General features: G+C 35.0%; 1 long non-coding RNA gene across 1 annotated transcript in view; it reads right to left on the reverse strand.

Annotated features, from left to right (window-relative positions):
• Positions 1-6237: 6237 nt before the first annotated feature.
• Positions 6238-7408, reverse strand: part of LOC107834963 (uncharacterized) — a 5141-nt gene continuing 3970 nt past the window's right edge. Inside the window, exon 2 of the long non-coding RNA XR_001660793.1 lies at positions 6238-6801. This is a non-coding gene — a long non-coding RNA (uncharacterized LOC107834963). The remainder of the gene's footprint in view (positions 6802-7408) is intronic.

Genomic DNA, 7408 nt, shown 5'->3' on the forward strand with positions numbered 1-7408 from the left:
GGTGTGGAAAAATGTGTATTATTTTTGGTTTAACAACCTCTAATGACCTCTGTGTTGGTCAGAGAGTCTCAAAACCTGATTTAAATGAAAGCCAAGAGTGTCCCCTTTAAGATGATACCAAATATTGCATTATAGACCTTTGGCAAATGCCCATATCATGACCCTAAACCAGAGATACACCAGTCTCAAAAAACAGAATTTTTCCAAAGGGTTTGTTTACTTCATGAGATGATAACAATGACTCAGCTACCATTTTGGAAGGGCTATCATACCAAAATATTAACTAGAGACATGTATCTTTTCAAAAAATATCGATAGACTTTGCCACCCTGAAATGGACAAAAATGCCAAATTTTGGCCTCTGGCCCATGGACTAAATGGGGTTTGCCATTCATCTGGAAGCACATATATGTCTGTATTGGATATAACATGTCTCATTTCTGACTCTCAACTGCTGCAGATGTTAATACAACATAATCCTCACCCCTTTCTCTCCTCCAGCTCCTTACTAGAATGAATTCTGGTACTGGTTCTTTGAGTTGTCTAAACCATTCTTTAACCATCACGGATGTTCTTCAACTGTAAATATAAAAATCAACAAAATAACTAACATTTTCCTTTACAACTGAACTATGTGAAAACCACAACCTGGATTGAAAGTAACAACAAGTTGTCTGACATCAACTTTAATCTGCTAACATTCTATTTGGTCGTTAAACTTTAACTAAACTTCACAAAAAACTAGCTTTAGCACTAAAAGGGAAATCTTCTTTTATCATCTTACAAATATATCAAATTAATCCATTGACAAATTTAAAAATAGTTTCTTTAATAGACAAATTTGAAAAGAAATTTACAAATTTTGAAGAAATATTTCAAAAATTAAAACTGTAAACAAAAATTTAAACAAGAACTGAACTTTGTGAACTGAAAAAAATATTAATTTTCTGTGGTAATGTTGACCTCTTCCTCCATTTCTAGCTCTGGACCTTCGCCGGTTTGGAAGGAAGCATCCACTTTCTCTGAGATTTTAGCATAAAAAAACCCATGTCAAAACACATAAAGCATTTCAAACTGAACATAGTACCAAAAATCATATTACAAACCACACCATGAACAATAAAATGACTAAGAAATACTGATACATTGTCTAAAAAATGCATTGACTTCCTTTAGTTCATTGATTCTCTCTTACACCTTTATCCCATTGGAATAAGGAAGGTCTATCGAAAGCAGCCAATTAGAAATAGCCACAGTACACCTTAGAAAAGTCTGCCGCAGTGCATCACGGATAAGAAACAAAATCATAATCACACCAAAGGAAAATTTTACAAAACCAAATTAACCTGACTGCAAGAAAAACATGGAACCCCATGGAGGACTTCATATTTTTCATCTCAAGACTTGTAGTGTTTGGACTAAAACTTGCTCCTCAAACTCCTGCTCATGCTTACTTACAAAAAATGTTATACTTGCTTTGGAAAAAAACAACAACAATCACCTGAAAACCTCTCTGTGAATCATAAAAACTATACTGGGTGCATATTTCATTCTAGCACAAGTTAAGCTGACATTGACTAAATGTGGCTACTTTCAATTTTAGCAACCTGCACCACTGAATAGATGTATGAAGAAAACAGCTTCTGCTTTCTGCTCCATGTGAAGCTAAAAACCCACCAACAGTTGATACTGCTTGTTAACAGTATTCTGATCAACTGTTAAAACATGGGCATGACATAATACCAAGCAAACATTAAAATGTGTAGCATTTAATTATAGAAATAAAGAGTAGAAACATAAGAACACCTGCTACAAGGAAACAAACACACCCAGCACAGTCTTTTTTCAAAAAGAAAGCAGAAAATGTTTCATAAATGAGCAGTGTTCTAGAAGAGCACAAAAACAAAACTTTGCAGTACAAACATGACACATTTTGGGAACATATGTAATCATGCTTTCAAATTTTAAATATTGCCTCTCAAATTATCAAAGAAATATCCACCAACAGAAGAGCTGAGCAAGAATGTGAAAGAATAGCTAATAAATGCTGAAATGAAATTGGTGAATACTTATGAATATACCTACCGTCAGCATAAAATGCTAAAGCAACTTCCAAGCACTCTACTTTGTTGGTCAGCTGCTGAATTTTCATTTTCATCCGCCCTACTTCTGCCTGCAATACCCTTGCCTGCTGTTCAGAGGCTTTTTTCTGTCTGCCTTTTTTCTCCAAAGCCTCAAAACAAAGTTTGAAAGCCTCGTTTACACTATTTTGTATTTCAGTCCGAGACAAGGCCGGATCAATGCAGTGATACTGTAAGAAAAAGAAAGAAAAAAAAAACTTTTAAGCATATTTTACAGTGAAAACTGATACTTAACTGAAAAGCACCATATACAATAAAAAAATCACATTAAACTGATACTATTTCTTCACTATAACTTTTATAAATAAAACTTTAAGTTAAAAAACTCCTAAAATAAATTAAAACTTAAAAGATATCTTGAAAATAAAGACATCTTTTAAGAAAGACAAATATTTAAAAAACGTGACAACTGACTGCAATTGTAAGAAAAGGAAAATAAGTTTATTAAAAGCTCCAAAAAATCACTGTCAAATGATGTGGGATAAAAAGAAGTTAAAAATATTAAATGTGACTAAACCAAAACAAACAATTGTAAATGTAAAATTAATTAAAAATAATAAATTACATGAAAAATTATTTAAAAAATGTGAAAACTCAAAAATAATTGAGAAATACTTGAAGTTAATAAATATCTATAAGATTTTTCTAAGAATAATTAACATGAATTAAATTATGCTTTGAAAGATATTTTATTTTTCTTTAATTAAAAATTCTCTAGACTAACTAACACCTAAGGAGAATTTTAAAAAAGCCAATTAACATGAAACTAATGTTTTTGTACTGTGGAAGGAATCCAGAATACCCAGAAATAACCAACCATGAACAAATGTAATATGCCATCTACATGGATAAAGACCCAGGACTGGGAATTAAACCCAGAACCTTCTTACTGAAAGGAAACACCTCTATAAACTAACAAATTGTACAGCCTCATTTTAAACCATTTCATTTAAAATAAAAAGAATTTAGTATTTAAAATGTATTTTCTATTTCCATAAATAAAAAATAATAATTAAAATGGAGTATTAAACTATGGAACTTCAAAAACATGAGCCATATATTAAGAAAATTATAATAGAAATTTACAAGATATATAAGTTTGAAATATTAATCAGCAACACTTTGTAACCAATTTCATGAAGCCACATTGAAATGCAACATGAACACAGAGACACTGTGTTTACAAAGGTACATTAGCAAAGAAGTGCTAGTGCTGCACAGACCTATAGAAATGTTTCTTAAAACCCTTAGGAGTCTTGGGTCTAAATGGCCACTTTGTCTAATTTTGAATTTAACTTTATATTTTCAGCATAAAAACTGTTTTAATTTACTTTTTTCGTATCATTATTTTTCAGCAGAACCTACGCTTCATGATTTTACAGTGTTTGTTTAATTTTGACAAAATGCATTATCGCATTAGATGAAAACAAACAAACAAACAAAATCTTAGTTAAAAAAATCATATCTGTACTATAACATTAAAAAATATTGATTAAATAGTTTTAAAGACTAAAATTAAACTTTGTTTTGTAAATTTTAAGAACTTATGTACAACCATAGCAAAAGACAAATTAGTAGCTATACATATTTTAAAGAACATTGCGGGCAATTTCCCAGCCGCTTCTTTCCCATTATTTCCACGTTCCCTGCGTCTAAATCTGCCAAGAGACCAGTCAGACAAAATGGCCGAAAATGCTTTCTGATTGGTTGCTTAAGATAAGTGGTACTTTGCAGGACATCGGAAAAATGAACTTTATGTTGCGTTCATTAACTTTTTGATCACAAAACATAATCATTCTAAAATACGCCGATAGGCGGCGCAAACACGATCGAACATATTTCTGGTTTTATTTCGAAGTAAATATAAAAGAAAATCAATATAAAAACAATACTTTTATAGTTAGAAGTCTCTAATTTCCCACAGACTTCAACTCAACACTTCTTACGCGGCCCTTTTTTTCTTTTTTCTTTGAATGGCGGAATTTTTGCCCGCTCGACTTCAGTTAAAAAGTAACATGTATGGCTACTAGTGATACCTGTTTTTTGAATCCCTGATTCATTTTGTTGAACAATAATACGTCAATGCCCCTGTTAAATAAATCCGTGTTTCCCCATCAGATAAGGTTCCCCCTGCGTCTTCTTGCCACTCTTCACTGCGCGCGCATGCTTTCTCAGTCCTCATAATGAGCTATTTTGATTAAAAAAATCGTCAAGTGTGAAAACTTTGGCGAAACATGTTTGAGATTTTACAGTATTCGTAGTTGTGAACTTATAACGAGCTCACAATGAGCACATGCATATTTTGCCACATGAGCGATGAAGAGGGGCAAAAACACGTAAGGAAACCATATCTGATGGGGAAACGCGGATTAACGAAAAGCCCTTACGTTATCTTCCTCCCCCGCTTTTACTTTTCTGTACACCACCATAATTTAGAGCTTTTAATGCTTGTAAACCCTCCCGTATTAACAGTGAAACTAAGGTTTATTTTAAACTACTATAAATCTGTCCTCTAAATATTACGGCTGTTCGGTATCCCGATTAAATAATTACCGTGGTTTGAACTACTTAAAACTAAAAAACCTAATAGAAAAGCTTCCCAAGAAAATACATTTCAAAATTTAATTAGCAACTAGTATACTTACTGAAGCCAGTTGGGCCGCGTTCTCGACGGCCTTAAGGTCGGGGTCGGACAACTTAAATTTGGATGGAGAAAAATTTGCCATTTTCTATAAAGCATAAAAGATATCGAGAAAAATTACAAAGACGAAACACAATAAAAACTTTAGCTTATTACTCAAATTATACCGTGAAATACCTACTTGAGTGTATCAGTTGCACCGTAGAGGAAAAGAAAATGTCTGTAAGCTAATCTCAAAATATATAGGTCTAGAGCAAAAATAGGCGGTACTAAGAGAAATACCCGCCCTCTTTCTGAAATTTAACTGGACATAAGTTTTGTAATGAATGATAATAACGCCCTTTTCAATTTTGACCCTTATGACTATGCCACTAATATAATTTAAAAAAAATTAACAAGAAAATTAAATTAAGAATAACTGAAAATAAAAAATAAATTTAATTTTAATTATATATTATTGAAAATCTAAACTTTATCTTTATCAATAGGTATTAAATTTAAAGTGACTCTGTTCATAGTTAAAAAAAATTATATAAATGTAAAAATAGTAGAGGCTGTATTTTTAAAAACTGTAATATATATGTATGTAGTTTGAAAATACTAAATAAATATATAATATCTAAATATGTATGTAATATGTAGATTGTTATTGCGCAAATCTCCCCCCCCCTTCTCTCTCTCTCTACTTCCCCTTCTCAGAAGAGGAAGATGTGCTACCAGCTCTCCATCTAACAGGTAAATTGAGTTTCCTAAACCTACATGGATTTACCCTGCCCAGAATTGAAGTAAACTCTGTTTAAGCTGGGAACGAGAAAGACTAGCCTGGTTTCTGACGACCTCCATCCAGATGTCCCTCATTCTTCACTCTGTAAACTAGACAGATTGAGCAGCATGCAACAAACTACTTTCACAGAGCACACCTGTTATCAGTCGCTATTTCTCTTTATTAAAACTTTCACTTGTTCAGAACCAGGTTGGTTTTAGTGACTCAGGCAAGTCCCTAGTGTGTTGCTTAGGCTAAAAGCAACCTATAAAACATTTATTTTTGACCAATTTTGGCCATTTACAGGTGTCGCATTTGATCGAACTCCTCCTAGGGATTTCGATCGATCGGCTTCAAACTCGGTCAGATCGTTCATAAGGCATGCCCGATTAAAAGTCATCGTAGGTTTGCGTTTTTTTTTTTTCTAAGCAGAGTTACCTGGGGTCAAAGTTCACCTAGTCGCCATGAAAAAGAAAACGGTTATAACATTTACAAAGAAACTCACAGCAGCACCAAACTTTCAGTGATTGATCATCATCGGGTCCCCTACAATACCAAATGGTAAAATGATGACGTCACTTAGGCCACGCCCCCTGAGAACAGTAAGTGTCATGTTTTACTGTGAACGGTTGCTATCTGACCCCTTTGACCTAATCAACAGGAAACTGTCCACAGACAGAAAACATGTTGGAGTGTCATGTATTCCAACCCTGTTTGGTTTTGATGGAGCAGGTGGGCGTGGCAGCATGGCGAAGTGACCTGTAACGCCGTGTCCATACGTTTGGCTGTAGATTACACAATTTTGAGCCCAGCTGCACCAAACTTGACATGAGTGATCGTGGTGGGATGCCTGACGATCCTATGTCGTCATAGTCTGACGTCATCTAAGCCCCGCCCCCTCAGAAAAGGCAGTGCCTTTTTTTGACTTGTAAAGCTCCATCTATGGCTCTCTCTACCTAATCAAGATGATTCTGTGTTGGATGACAGATAACATGTTGGTCTCACTTGCTTTAAAGCGCCAAGAGTTTTCAGTAGAGGGCGTGGCCGTGGCAGCACGACGATGCAGAGGGAACGCCGCCGCCATACGTTTGGCTCTAGATTCCACATCGTTCAGCCCAGCTGCACCAAACTCACTAGGATGCATCCTTATTCATCCCCGAACAGGAATCCATAACAGTTGTTGATGGGCGTGGCCTAATTTCTCTACAGCGCCCCCTAGAATTTTTTAAATAATGAGCCCCAAGCCATGCTTTAACCTAGAATTATGAAACTTGGTACACATGTGTATAATGTCAGGACCTACAAAAAAGTCTCTTGGAGCCATGATGCAAAGCCAACAGGAAGTCGGCCATTTTGGATCAAAATTCGCCATTTACTGTTTTTCATAGACGTCGCATCTGATCTATCTCCTCCTACAGCTTTCGAGATACAGACTTAAAACTCAGTCAGCAGAGAGTTCAGACATTAAAGGTCCAAAGTTATCACAGGAATTTTTGTATGTCAAAGCATGTGGGCGTGGCTTAGTCCCAAACTTTGACTATTCGCCATAAATCGTTAAAGTGACAACATGCACATACAAGGTCACAGCTGCATCAGACTTTCTATGTCTCATTATAGACCAGCCCTCATCATAGTTAGGTGGTCTATTGATGACATCACCTTAGCCCCGCCCACTTCCTACAGGAAGTAACCTGTTTTTTCTACTGTATGTCTTAGTTTTACTCTGTAATTCATATGGGTTTAATCCTGTGCAGACTGACATAAAATGACATGATGATGAACTCTGTAAATGCCTACTGACCCGTGGGGGCGTGGCAAAATGGCTGTCCCTCGCCATATGCATACGATCGTCTCTTATTCACA

This window comes from Poecilia formosa, unplaced genomic scaffold, assembly GCF_000485575.1.
Source record: "Poecilia formosa unplaced genomic scaffold, Poecilia_formosa-5.1.2 Scaffold870, whole genome shotgun sequence".
In the NCBI taxonomy this organism is placed as follows: domain Eukaryota; kingdom Metazoa; phylum Chordata; class Actinopteri; order Cyprinodontiformes; family Poeciliidae; genus Poecilia; species Poecilia formosa.